At 39.1% G+C, this 15,545-nt stretch overlaps 1 long non-coding RNA gene across 1 annotated transcript in view; it reads left to right on the plus strand.

The window, feature by feature from the left end:
• The first annotated feature begins 2,089 nt into the window (after positions 1–2,089).
• The window catches only part of LOC122965351, a 30,766-nt gene continuing 17,310 nt past the window's right edge, over positions 2,090–15,545 (plus strand). Inside the window, exon 1 of the long non-coding RNA XR_006398210.1 lies at positions 2,090–2,675. This is a non-coding gene — a long non-coding RNA (uncharacterized LOC122965351). The remainder of the gene's footprint in view (positions 2,676–15,545) is intronic.

A 15,545-nucleotide genomic window follows, 5' to 3' on the forward strand; every position in this document is an offset into this window, starting at 1 on the left:
ACCCTAACCTTAACCACTGACCTAAAAATCAGTGTGTTACTAATTGGGGAGATGGCATTTGTCCCCAATAACACAAACTGTCCCCAATCAAGTGGTCTTAAATTTGGTTTGTGTCCCTGAAAGTGACTTAAGTCACACACACACACACACACACACACACACACACACACACACACACACACACACACACACACAAGCTTTAATCCAAACAGGGCTGGTATTTTATAATTTCATCTCCTCTGTCTCCTCTTTCCCATCCCGTTTTCTAGGGGGAGTATAAATGATGCATGAGGACGAAAATGTCACCCCCAAAATAAAGAGAAAGCAATTTTGCCACATAGAAAATGGTAATTTTCAACTTTTTCCTCAGCTTTTGCAGCTTTGCAGTTGGAGATCTGGTCGTGAAATGCCAGTCCTTACAAAAGGCGGAATGCTTCAAAGTGTAGTGAGATGAAAGCGAGACATAATTCACACAGATGCTGCATGTTGATCAGAGGTCACAGTGAGTTATGTCTCAATAGCAGCCCATTTAATGAGTCACAGTTGTAGCTAATTCAGGATGCTGCAACAGGTATTACAGACATAAACTGTCAAAGACTTGACCTAACCTTCAACATGGACTCTGACCTTTGCATTCAATTAGTTTTGTTAAAGAGAAATTCTGGTTTTACTACAACTTGAGCCTTACTTTCATACTTTTGGAATTTTTATTCTATTCTTTCTGATAAAACTGAATTTATCAGTGTAATTGATAATTGCTCTGGGAAAATGGCAACATGGGGCAAGAAACACAAGCAGCCAGATGATCAGACAGGTTGTAAACAAACCAACAGTTTAGTCAGATGATCTAAACCAGTGGTTCCCAAACTGGGGATTGGGACCCCATATGAGGCTCCAAAATAAAATTGAGGGGTCACAAGATAATTAAACGCACAATATATAATTTCAGCCGCTAGGGGTCTCTCAATCAAAACAATAACAAAAGACGGAGTGAGATGACGGTGTGAAATAGCAAGAGATCATGGGAGTTGTTGTCTTCGTTGTTAAATCATGGATGTGTAAAGAGAACGCGCAAAAGTCACTAGTGCGCAAGCTCTATGGGCTGCACAATGCGGAAGATCCGGGTACTTTCACCGGGAAGTCGATTTTTTATTGCTTCACACGCCACTGAGCAACTTTCATAGGAATGAACGGGGCCCGGTCTCCGACGCTGTATCCAGTTCTCTTTATACATCCATGTGTTAAATAACCAGCTTCACTGGTATAGGATTACTCCAGTGTTAATCATTCGGGATGTTTTTACTGGGAGCCGAATTACCCGCAGAGGTCTCTTCCTCTCCAGAACAGACGGAGATTACAGGTAAAAACACTGAATAAAGCTGTTTCACCTAAAACATCCGGACATCCGGTACGGGCTGTTAGCCGAGCTGCTGCTAACACTTGTTCGGTTTATTTCTCTTATAACTTTAGATCCAGATGTTTGGCCGGTTTCTCCCAGCAGCCGAATTATCCGCAGAGGTCTCCTCCTCTCCAAAAATAAACGTACACGCAGATTAAAATCCTTAAAATACTAATTAAAGCTGTTTTACCCAAAAAAATCAGTGTTTCTCCGATGATGTACGGCGACGACCGGACGTCCGGTACGGGCTGTTAGCCGAGCTGCTGCTAACACTGCTGCTAAAAATATATGTATTTCTTTATTATTTTCTGGGCATTTTGTCTTTATTTAATAGCTGACAAGTACAGAGGTAACAGGAAATGAGGAAATAGAGAGAAATGATGAATGGAATAGAATATAGGTCTCCAGACTCAAACTGGGGACATTGTGATTAAACCCGTAGGTCAGCAGGACTCTCCAAAAATGTATATATTCAGGCTCAGACTGGTAATCTGGTGATTCTGGTGGGCCGACCCACCTAGTGGGCTGCAAGGCCACCACCGGCAATATGGAGAAAAAACTTGTGGGAAAAAATTGACCTGCTGACTGACCTACTTGATGTTGGAACAGCCCATCTGATTGGGGGTTACATGGTTCCAAAATTGTCAATAGGCTGGTCCAAGAAGTGGTCCCGACCATTGTCACCAATCCATGTAATGTCAGAAGTCAAGCAGGAAGGTGGTGTGGAAAAGGTCAGAGAGATAAGGAAAAAAAATTTGAGGCTGATGCTGCAAAAATTTTTTAAGTCAACACATTTATTATTCAAAAATAACGTTGCCAGTGCCACGCAAAATCCTGCTAGCTGCAGTGATAACATTAACAGTCCGCCGGCACCAAATGAAGAGGATGAAAGAAAAGGAGAAGAGGAGGAAAGAGTCTGGACAGATGAGCAGGCTGATTCCAGTGGAGAGCAGGGGCAAGAAGAGGAGGCCGCTGCCGAGGACGAGCAAAAGGTGCATGACAACAACCTCCCAGCAGGTCATACTGCTAGTTTATGTAGTGACAGTGTTAAGAGCGGAGCTAGGCCAGAGGGGATTATCATACTGAGCGCAGCTTTTCAGCTTTAAAATTCATGAAGAATAGATTGCGGAGCGCTACATCACAAGAGCATATTGAAGCATTCATGCTTATGGCGACAGAAAAATACATTCTCATGGCTTTGGAGACTTATGGAATTACGTAATCGACAGGAAGGCAGAGAAGAGCACACTGATGAGACATCTTCTCACCACTTAAGGTAGGACATTCCATTCTATTCTATTCTATTCGCTGCTTAAGGCCTCCGTTCTATGCTGTTTTTTTAAATGATGTCAGCTGACTAGTCACTCTGGGTCTGCTCCAATAGGGTGCAGGCACGCTGCTTGTCACAGTCTGACAATAGCAGTGAATGAACACTTAAATAGTGTCCATAGCATGAAATCTTGACTGTTGAGGCTTATATGTGTGAATTGCATCAGATCAGCTGCACACGCAATGTCAGATGATCAACTATAAATAGAGTGCTGTTAATTAATGTCCAATTTCAGACACATTTCCCGATCACCATTAGGCTAGGCCTATAGGAAAGCTTTTGTCCGGTATGAAAATTAAGTTTAGGCTATTTTATTTCATGATGACAGCATTGCATTTTGTCATTGACTTCATTCATGACATATGATTGTGTCATATTTGTTTGATTTGTGAAGTTATGGATCGTAGTATAAGTGCGCTGAGAGTTGAGTTGCTCATATCAATTGTCAAAAGAATAAAATCCTAAGTGCGCCTCTTGGGGTGCCGACTTCTCCTCTAGGCTATTTCTTGGCTATTTATTTATTATATTATTGTATGAAACACTGTAAGTACACCTGTTGTTAGGGTGCCAACTTAATATCTATTGCTTGGCCTATATATTATAAATAGCCTTTTGTTACTTTTTGCAACTCATAAGTGCGTATGTTGGGGAATAATGGGGCCGGTCCAGATGAAAATTGCCAGGGCCAATTTAGTTCCCAGTCCGACCTTGTATATGTAGGTTTAAAAAAAATCATATTTACTTTTTACAAGTTTTCCTGACTGTAATTTTAATTGTTTTTCTCATTAAATCTCTTCTATTAAATCTTTCTCTTTAGGTCTCTAAAAATCCCTCAGATGAGACATTCTGAGAAGTAAGAATCACTCGTTGGTTGACTCCACTAAAAGACCACAACCTGTGATGAGGGATTAAAAGAAGGTATTGCCTAACTTTAAGGGCTAACGAGTGTGGAATCAGTGATTCAAACCATTTTTAGGCGGTAAAACTCAAAGAGAGCACACCCAAAATGTTAGTAATAATCCATCACTGACAGAAAAAACTGGGTGCATGCACAACTAGGATAAATAAGTCAAAGTTAAATCCAGATGTCTTCAAACTTTCTTCTTTTTAAATTAAAAAATTCAATTTAATTTTATACAACCAGGAACACATACAACAGACAATTACAGTATGTAGTAAATACAAAGTACAGAACAAAATGGACCAAATCCAATCACAAAAGATTTTGCGCTAGTGATATGCCAGCTGAGTGCAGTTTGCACTTGTTTTGCGTCTCATTGAGTGAGCGGAGCGGTTCCCAGTGTTTCAGACTTTTTTCCACATTTTAGCACACAGAGTGGTCCATAATGAAAACTGCAGAGAGCACAAAAGCCTCAAATTGTGTCTTTAATTAGCAGAGGTGTGAACACAGAGCCCTCAACAATCACAAACCAACTTTCATGTATTTTGCTTCTTTAGCTTCTCTAGTATTTCTCATCTAAAACATGATCTACTGAAATGTCAAATGTCAACATACAGCTATGAATGTGACTCAGGCAGGTCTGAAACGTGTCAGATTAATGTCTGAATCTTACAGTAATGTTCTTCAGGTGTCACTGAATAGATCCAGGATTTCACAGAAACATCAGTACTGATGTTTCTGTTTGTTACCCACATCTGGCTGTGTGTCACAGCTGGCTTGCAGCGTCACACAGCAGCTGAAACGATACCTGCGTCTCCACACTGAGAAAGAGGCTGTACGCATTTATGCACGCCACACAGCAGCAGTAACTTCTGCTACACATCTACAGATCAGCTGTTACATACAGATTCAGATTTATACAGTGGAATTGTTTGTAATAAAGCAGCCGTTATATGAATCCTGAGCTCCATCAGAGCTGTCAGAACATTTTTATTTTAAGTAGCTGAAAGTCTGAGATAAACCCACCACCCCTCCTACCCACTATAACACCCCCCCAATGTCTGACTGAAGACTCCCCTTGATATCATTCAGTATCAATTCAATATCATTCAGGCCTCACAAGCTGAAAGATTTGAAGAGGGAGAGAGAATGGAAGAGTGAGTGAGGAGTGAGTGTGCACACAGTTATCACCAACTATCTGAAGACACTAATAACTCCATCCAAACTGCAAGTGGCAATTAGTGCTGGTCTTTGTGAATTACACTGTTTTTACAACAAGGTTTATTTGCATAGAAAGGGACCAATTTTGCGCCAAACACTGAACCTGATGTACATACATGCAAATGGTACAGGCGCACCCTGACTCTATTTGCTTGGCAGTGCAGTTTGCGATGCATTTCACCCTTTCTACGTCCTTTGTGAATTACACGCTATCTTTTTGTCTCAATTGCACAGGTTTAGCAGCTGCAAAAGCTGCACAATCCTTTTGTGGATGTGGCCCAATACATTAGATCTACAACAAAAGTCATAAATAATAAATAATAGCACTGTTTGCATTCCCTTAACAGTTTTGGAAAACTTAATTGTATCAAAAGCCCTTTTAAGTTCATTTCTTAACACAATAAAAAGGGGACAATACAAATAGAAATACAATATTTGCTTTCATCTCCCTTCTTATGTTCAAAGATACCAAAGAAATAAACATCTTTAAAGGAAAAAAATCATCAAGAAAGTACATTTGAATAAAATCAAGAGTGAGGCGACAGAACCAGACACAGACGTCTCTCGTCTTATTTGTTAACCAGTATAAAGGACAAGAGCAAACTTTTTTCTCCCCCTCTGTTTGTTTGATGTCTCCTCCGGCTTCTCTGTACTGGACCTTGAACCTCTCTCACTCCCTTGACTGTTGGTACTTTATTCTAGAGGTTATGAGTCTGGATTTTTATCCTCCAGGAGATTCAGCCTCACCTGTTGTCTCTCTCCTCTCTGTGTAAATTACATTCTGTCTCTCTCTCTATCTCTTGTGTGTATGCTTTCCCTGTCTTCTCTCTGTACTTGTAGTCTGTCCTCTTTCCACATCTCCTTGGTTGAGAAGAGGTTTGGCAGGACCTGGAAGTTGCCCGATGCCATACTGATCATATTCTTCAATCATGTTTACAATCTATTTATAATTTTGTCATCCTGATTTTCCATATTGCAATTTTGCTATCTTGCTAAAGAAGAAAAAATGACAGGTCGTAATATCAGTCACTCAAAAATAAGTACATTTGACAAATTTCCTCATTCAGAGAAGGAGGGGTGGATGGAGGCATTAACCCAACAGTGATTTTGCTACAGTAGACCGCTCATCGTTTCCTGTTTCCAACCGCGAGTCAGGACAGTTTTGTATAGGGGTTTGTTTAAAACCTGACTGATCTTCTGGCTGCTTGTGTTTCTTGCCACATCAGACTTCTTTTCAGCGATGTTGAGTCTTTCCATATTACTGCCAATACATATGTCGACAAAAGTACACATGTACAACCCAAGTTGTAATAAATCGGACTTTCTCTTTACAATGAGTCTGTTTGTAATTAAGTGTTTGGTATCTCAAGGTTCATGGCAGAATAATATGTTTGACTTTAATGACAACCTCTGGGTTCTACGTTACACCTATAAGGTTTCTCTAACAAAGACAAGCATGAGGACCAATTCATGTTCAAAAATGAAAACATACACTTTGGGAAAAAAAGATCAATCAAAACTCCTTCATGGGCTCATCAATATAATTTTTCATGGTAGGTAGCACACAAGGCTCTTTTAACTTTTCTCTGACTGTTTTGACATCCATTGATTCCGCTGAGTAGCCGTTCTATTTTCGATCCATGCCCATTTTCCACTGTGACTCCCCAATTTACACAACATGTAGACAACTTGTGACTTCACCCTGCAGACCAAAGTGAATATTTGAAAAGCTCAAACCATGGTTTCATTTTTCTGATGGATAGCTTTACTGGGAACTGTAAACTGTGGTTTCCAATCCCTTTATGCGCTGAAAGCACAGTTTGAACTCTAAACTGTGGATGAGTCATAAACCTAAAAGGCATGTTTAGGAGAGTATAAAAGCATCGAGCTTGTTTGTTCTGAGGGACGTATATACAGATAGAACTGTGCTGTTGTGTGTTTCACTCAGACTTGATGTCATCAGGGTTCATCGAGATCCAAGAACATGCTCTTAACCTCAGCTGAAGTCTCATGGAATACATTATCGTGTTTCACTCAAAATTAAGTTCACCTCAAATGCAACACCAGCCAGCCAACTTTAGATCCACATGCATGTGTATGATATTATGTGGGTTCAACTCAGCTTCGACTTAAAATACATCTAACCGCAATATGAAAAAATGTACGTCGCTACTGTGTGTGTTTTAAATTATTGTACATCAGCGGTGTTGTCTGTCGTCTCCAGAATCCCAAGCTAAGAACCGCTAAAGCTCCAAATGGAATGAGCAGTTTCCAGTGTTGGGCACTAAGGCATTGATGATGAGATACAGTAATGTGATTATCTTTTTTCAGTAACAAGTAATATAAAGGATAACAATCTGAATTTCAGTAATTACAGGAGTTGGATGGAGGATTGATATCATTTACTCCCTTTGTGTTGAGTGAGACTGGTCCAGTGTGTGCTAGCTTGTGCAGGGGTGGCTAGCTTTTGCCAAAAGAGGAGCGGCATGTCCTTCTGTAGCTCCAAAGCTGTCTTATCTACTGTACAGTACATGGAATGTAGGTTTTGTTCAGAGTTGGAGTGTGAATGAACCTCGTGGCTTCACTGTGAGGACTTCTTGAGTGCTGCATACGGTCACCACGGCTAAGCTAGCTGTTGATGATCAGTAAACACCTCCAAACTGTAACGTTAGCTTGGCAATTTGTTAAACCACAGTGTTTCTTTTCTATTTCTATGTGTTAAGGTTAATGGAAGGCAACAATGTAAGTAATTAGTAAAATCATGTAATTACTTTTTAAATGAGTAATTTGTAAATGTTTTAATTCACTGTAGATGTCATTTACTATTAAAGCTGAGATGACGATAAGCACCTCCAGGCTAGCCCCTGTTTCACTAGTTTCTGTAACTTGCAGTGTCTCATTGAGCATTTCTTTCATCAATCTTTCTGAAAAAATGTAAAATATTCCTGAGCTATTTCTGTCCATATTTCAAGACAAATTGGCCTCCACTACAGCACAAGTTGAAACTTTCTTTTCAAGGTTAAACAATGATTAATGTGTTAGCACATAAAAAATTACAGCTCCCATGAGCTCCCATGACATACGATTATGTAATTGTAACTTAGTTAGTTTATCAGGTTTTTTTCCCCATAATAACCACTAACACCCATTTCTATTTTTTTCTCTTTTTTCAACTTTATAGCTGTGATCTGTGCTGTCTGAAACATCTACACTGTTTGCTTACAGGCAGCTAAAAGCAAACATTTGAATAAACAACAATAATATATTTATATATACTGTAGTTTGTTTGTTTTTTTAAAAAAAAAAAAAAAAGCATCCTTATTTCTACATATGGAATGATATTTTTAGTTGTTTCTGTTATTACAAATGTCAGTGTGATTTTTAAAAAGTTTTCTTACTTTTGAAACATAAGGTAGATTTCCAGCTCTATATCTAATGTAATAAATATATTGTGTATTGTCTGTGTTAAATGAACAATAAAATAAGTAAGTAATTCAAAACATTTTAATGTAACTTCCCTAACACAGGCAGTTTTACAAAGTGGTAAGTGACTTTTAATTGTATTTAAATAGAGCATTAATACAGTGTAAAGAGCAGTGTATCGTGCATGGATGCCCTCCTCTACCTCTCCTCTCTATCTGCAAACACTGGTCACACGGGGCCTGAGCCAGCCAATCTGCTATCCCAGCCTCACCTTTCCTGGATCATTTGCTGGCTAACACCTGATACTTTCATGTCGCTAACTCGCAGGCTGCCCACAATTGCCTTGCCAAATGGCCTGAGACCACCTATTCTGCAGGTCCCTATTGTGGATCAGTTGAACCCCATCCAGGAGCAAACTCTGCCTAATTGACCCCATATGTTTTCTCAGAGTTCAGATCCACCCGCTGGCAATATCTATGGTTCAGTACCAAAATCACTTAAATGCAGACTTCATGCGTGTATAGGCTCAACGATCAAAGACACAAAGATGGTATTGATCAGGAGGCAACAAGTCCAAGATGAAAGGTGGTCTGGTTTTTGCGGCCAAAAGAGAAAATTTCGATGAATAAAAATGAAATCTCGCAGCGTATAAAAATGCCATAAATAACATTACATGCGTGAAATTAACAGACTCATTTCATAAGATGAAAAGACACGAATTCTTTTAATTTGAGACATTTTAATATGTGGAGTGTTTATCTTGTCAGTACAGTGTGTCCTGCAGCCTGTGCCGTGTTCAAAGGCTGTAGTGGCGAGGGGCCTTGAAAAGACGTGTCTGCCAGAGAGAAGTGACAAGCAGCAGTTGGCAGGACTGTTGGGAGTCAGCAACTATTGGCAGCTGCACAGTGTGGAGGAACTGCTGCTCTGTGTATCCTTCACTTCCAATTGTAATTTATTTGCAGGTTGTTACGGAAATTTGTAGCAACAATCTGGGACATTTGCTAATAAACACATTTCCATATCGCTGCTTTTTATAGAACATAAAAATGATTTAACCAATGCATGAAAGCTTTACATTTGCTGTTCTAAATGTCTGGTAATGTAGCTCTTTTCTGGGGGGGAAAAAAACAAACATCCAACGCACAGGATATCATGTGTTTTACGTTTCTGGCAGCAGCAACAGCTATTTCTTTGGAATACACTGCAGGAAAAATCTCCATCGTAACATTTTGTCTGTTGAACTATGAAAATCTTATTTTCTTAAAACAACAGGAAAAAAATCTGCCAGTGGGGTTAGATTATTTCACCTGTTTCCAATACATTCATTTCCTTGATTCGGGTTGTCCTTTTCTTGATACTTGTGCTGCAATCTGTGCTATTCTGTTTTGTTTCAAGATATTCCATAAAGAAAAAAACTTGGAAACTGCATTGAGAACAATGAAGATTCAGTGCGGTTGTAACAAAAAAATACATCTCGATGGTGAAATCTATTATGGCATTGTTAAAGGATAAGACTGGCATTTGACCAAAACCAACAACGTGTTAGTCCGTCTCTCGATACTTTCTGACTTCCCTTACGGCTCTCAGCTCCACATCATTCCTACTGAAGATGTAAATCATAAATATACAATTTCACTTTTTAAAAAAAATGGTTCAGTAATTTCCTAAAACAACAGGCACAATAGGAAGAAATATAGTCCGTTGGGGACTATTTTCAGCTGCGGATTATACACGCTGTAAAGTGACAAGATTCATATTAATTGATGTCACACAGGTTATGCCTTCAGTATTTGTTATTGGTGTGTGTGTGAAGGTAATTTACCCCTAAAAACATATGTGGGTATTTAATGAGCTGATTCCAGTATTTTTACTCTCAATGGGGGATATTTACTGAGGATTTGTGGCCCCTTTTAACAGTCAAATAGTGTTTGTCCTTGTTTACTAAAGGGAATAAAGTCCCCACTTCCCTTTACTAAAGGGAAGTACACAGGAGAAAATGGAAGAAAAGCACCACTGAAATTTTTACAAAAAATCTCCCTCACTTATTTTTCAGAACCTATTCAATCACTGATCTGTTTGTTGAGCTGATGACAGTAGGCTGTTAAACTAATATTTCCTCTTGTGGGAGGAATACGCCTGCAGTTCCCAAAGTGTATTCTCTTCAACCGGTACTCCAACTTCAGCCACAGAAAACACTTAACTTTGTGCTCTATTTCTTCCCAGAAATGCACAATACATGTCAAAACAGCCCGGAATCAGATAGCATTTAACAGGACTTTATGCAAATCACCTAATTTCGGAAAATCAGGAAACGTTGCCCTCCTGACAATAATTAACGACAGGCTTAGAAAATATCCACTACTATGTTTAAATATCAATTCTTTTAGGTCGTCTACAGATTCCCCCAATTAAATTACGTCTAAAATCATTCAAAAAAGTGTATTTTCCATTTACCCCCAGTAGTATCTATGCAGATACTAATTTAAAAACTTAACACATTAAAACAAACTGGTCTTTTTATGTGATTTGTTGACAATAACAGAAATAGAGAATATCGTCCTGACTGATTATTTTGCCGTGTACGTGTAGTACTCCTGTACATTGAAGAATAACAGGATAGTTACTGTAAATACTGACACAAAAAAACCACCACCAACAAAAACTCATAAAACCACCCAAATCTTCAGAAAAACATCATCATATTGGCTTTTTATTTGTTTTAACATGACCATAAGAAAGTGGCGTTTGTGTGTGTGGGAGTAAGAGCCAGAACTTCAAAAGGACCTGGGAGTGCATACATACAACTTGGCCTCTGTGGCAAACCTCCCATAGCGCCGGAGGAGAGCAGAGTTTGCAAAATAGCTGCCTCAAACTGCTCCTCCAACAAACTGCCGGACAGACAATCTGGAACAAATTGTGATCTAACTCTTGCTGGAATTTGCAAGAGCTGCCTATGAAAATATGAGCAATTGAAGGGGGAGATCTCAAAGCGAATACAAGTCAAAGTCTCTGAGCCATAGGAGCAGTCAAAATTGTAAAAGTTGTCAAAGAGGAAGAAGTCATTAAATCAAACTTGATAATTAGTGTTGATTAAGTTTATTAGGATGCAGAAAATTATTATTTTGCTGCATCTGATTAATTATGCTCATTATAACACAGCAGAAGGACTACAAATGTTTATCACTATAGTTTTTCAGCTTTATTTTATATACCTCATTATTCAGTCCTCATTATCCTTGCTCAATCACTCATAATTCAATAAGTGTAAAGTGAATGGCTTCCTATTGGGATATAGGATAGTGTGGGAGGAAACCTGAGACATTGTTATTTACTGCCACATGACGATCATGAAAATGTGTTTGCTAGCTGTATCCATCAAGTCTAATGTCATTCTAGGAGCCCTGAGCGGCACAGCGTGTAGAGATATAATTGCATTACCACATCCCACACAAGTAATCGTCCAAAATGTCTCCCAAATGAGTTGCAAGATGAAGCTCTGCTTCACAAGTTTCACTGCTTCACTCTTAAGGAGAAGATTAGGGGAAAAGGTGTTCACCAGCTGGTTTCTGGAGAAATTACAACACATGAGAATCCCCGGAACTCATAAAAGATGAACATGCTCAGGCCAAAATTTAAGCAACTCTGTCTTCGATGTGTCATAACAACAGTCTTTGAGCCTTGAACAGGTCATAGTGCATCAATTAAAGTGACATCTTGATTGTTGTAGCCCTGCTAACTGCTATAGCATACAGCAAATATTGTGTATATTACATTTATTATAACAAATAGTATTCTACCCTAACGCCCTTTACGCTCATCATGGTCTGTAGGTGGTTCCAGTCTATGAGGGTTGATTGGTTGCCTTATCATATGTTAAAAAAACTGCGTGGTTAGTGAAGAATGGCCTTAAATGCTTACTGGCTTTCTTACTGAAAGTGAGATGAGAAGATTGATAGCAAACTTTAAATACAGAGCTGGAGAGAGGTTGTTAGCCTAGCTCAGCATAAAGACTGGAAGCAGAGGGAAACAGCTAGCCTGGCTCTGTCCAAAAATATACCTACCAACACAAAAAGATCACTAGTTAATAAAAATGTACAAAAACAGAAATGTGGAAACAACAGTTTGTGCTTTTAGGGGGAGTAACGTGCGGGAACTATTTTCTGAGTACTAAGTTCTGGGCAGATATAAAACTTGTTCCAGCTTGTAACTCTGAAACTACTAATTGTCTGTTTTACAGTTCTGTTTGTGTACAAGTTAAACAAATGAGATACACTGTGTAAGTGGGTGAGCTGTAGAGATGTTGCTAGGTGCATTTTTGAACTAATAACAGAGTAGGCGAGCTGTTTTCCTGCCCCTAGTCTTTATGATAAGCTTGAGTAACCATTTCTTGACTGTACTTAAAGCACAAAAACGAGATTAATATCGGTCTTCTCATCTCACTCCCAGAAAGAAAGTGAATATGAGTGCTTCCCAAAATGTATATTCCTTTACAGTCCCATTGCAAATGGATGGTGAACATGAAAAGCTGAAAGAAATCATCAACGAGCTGAAAGACATCTATACACTGCAATGGCAGATTCTGAAACCAACACCAGGTGCCAGAGGCATAAACGATGTGTGCGCACAACAACCATGCATACGCCATTTCCCACACATAAACTGGTATTTATAAAAGCAGAATGTGCTCACCTCACGCATTCTTCAGTCCAGGTGTACACATGTTTCTCTAAAACGATCTGAGTGGTGATGTGATGAGGTGGAGATGAAATATAAGCTGAGACAGAATCTTTTAGTGAAACAATGCTTAGGTTGATAACCTGCTGCACTGATTCTGTGATTAGTCTTTTTTTTGTGTGTGTTCACACAGAGATTTGTAAAATGCCAATCAAAGGCACATTTATAAATATAACATTGATTCATTACTTTTGTGTGATTAATTTTATCATTCTTTTGATTGACATTGTAGTTGACATTGTATTTTGCTCTTCTTTTTATTTTACCCTTGATTGTGACACACCTTGTAAAATCAGTTTAGATATGAGCTACAAACTAATCACTGATTACATTACTGAGATATCACTGCTGATGATGGTTTACAGGTCCATATGATGAATTAATGATATGGACGCTATAAAGAGCCGCACAGCTGTGCGTAATGATTACGTGTAATGACAGCTGTTCTGACTGTTGGAGAACCTCGCCAGTGCAACACAATCAGTGAAACAGCACTTCTTTTGTTTCATTGACAGGTGTAAAGACTGGTGGAGCAGGCAGCGAATTGTTATGAAAACAGCTGGTTCAGGACGTGTCTTCATCCATTTATGGCTAATTGTGGGAGTGAAAATGAGGCTTGTGCACGAGATTTATAAAATAGAACCATGCACGCACACGGCTTTATAAATCTGATGAAAAGAGTGGTTGCATGCATATTTCTGGCTCTGTGCATGCATACAGTTTTAGTCATGAATCTACACAGTTTTATGCATCTGGCCCAGGTCACACATGACAATATTTGTCTTACTTTTTGTTATTTCTTCTCATTAAATCAATGCTGTATGAGTCATGTTGGCTCTAACAGCTCATGGATCTGTGGTGTAAAAGACACTGATGGAGGACTCATTCCCATCTCAGGCCAGTGCACTCAAACAGTGATCAGCTCTGTTCCATTGACAGGCGGTGATGAAGTGGCCTTTAGGACGACTGACCAGAGCACACGATGGATGGGACAGTGCAGTGTTTGGCTGAGGCACCTGTGCCTTGTCAACGGCGTGACGCTCTCCTGCTGAGGTGTTTCCTGGTCACTCAGCCATCACTCTCCTTCACATTGTAATACATTTCTAAAAGGTTTTACCCACACAACTGACCACATGAATATCTGTCCTGCTCCTCTTCCAACTCTTACATTTAGTACATGACCTGCATATAAAGGCCTGGTGTCATGTGGGACTGCTGTAGAGAAAAATATTTTTCAAACAAGAAGTAATGAGTAATAGTAGTTTCTTTGAAATAAAAATGAGAAGAACTGGATAATTTGCATGATAGCAAGACAGAAGTTTCAGTAAAAATATGCTTGATTGCCACTCATGTCTGCAAATTGCATGGCCAAAACACCACAGTGGCGAATGCTTAGCAACAAGGATGAAGGCAGAATGAAACACACAGCAACCACTGGCTTCAATACATAATCAGTGTTGTTTCTGCTTTGCAATCTAGTGATCTGTCACCCCAAGATACTGTCCATCTGGACCCATCTGTGATTTCTGCTGCCACCCCAATACAGTGGTGGTGAATGGATGTTTGTGTGTGGTGTTCAGAGCACTGACAAACTATATTTAAAGGAAAAAAACACAAACTCACTAATTAACACATTGTTTCTCCTTTGTTTAACCTGTACATAAACAGAATTGTAAAACGGACAATTTGTGGTATTTACAGGGAGTTGTTTGGTGGAATTGTTTCTTTGAATAAGTTTATTTGTGGTTTGTCAGATATGGTTGGTGAGCAAAGGTTCCAGTTTTGGTCTCAAGCAGGGCAAGCTCCAAAAACACACTGTATCCTTCCCTTCCCATAATGCAGTTCAATAGTGACTTTCATTAGACCTTTCCTGCTTGGTAAACACCCACGTCTTTCAAACTCCACATCAGTTTGTAGTGCAGACTTTGAGTTGACATTACAACTGCTGCTCACAGCACATCTAGCAATATAGGATCAGTTTACAGTGTTATATGTAGTCTGACAGTATGAGAGCATATATCTAGTGGTTTTAGTGTTTCTTTCAGAAGGAATAAATCTTACACTGCCTTATGCTTATTGCATTAAGGTTTGAGAAGCTCATACAGCACACTATGACAACTGTAAGGATAGGTTCCCAATTTTTTTTAAGACAAGTCTGTCTTAAAACAGTCAGGTGCCCATATGAACACTGAAAGAGGTTTTCCTCCTAACATGATACAGTAAGTAATCATATAGTAAGTATGACAGGTAATCACCATAAATCTAAAGAACATAACTATTCCATTAGTTAAGATGAATATGTTAACAACTGAATAAGTACTATCTTGTGCAGTTGCCAGGGAGACCAAAGAATAGCATGAAGACAAGCCAGTCAGCATTTGGAACATTTCCAGCAACATGAAGCTTTCAACTATGAGTTTCAAACAGACTTGTCAATAGTTATTCATCTTAACAAGCCCTTAACTCATGGCACATCAGTGGCAAAGCCAGTGTAATGCCTTCTCCAGTCCATACAGGTTATTATTATTTTAATCAGT

This window comes from Thunnus albacares, chromosome 16, assembly GCF_914725855.1.
Source record: "Thunnus albacares chromosome 16, fThuAlb1.1, whole genome shotgun sequence".
In the NCBI taxonomy this organism is placed as follows: Eukaryota; Metazoa; Chordata; class Actinopteri; order Scombriformes; family Scombridae; genus Thunnus; species Thunnus albacares.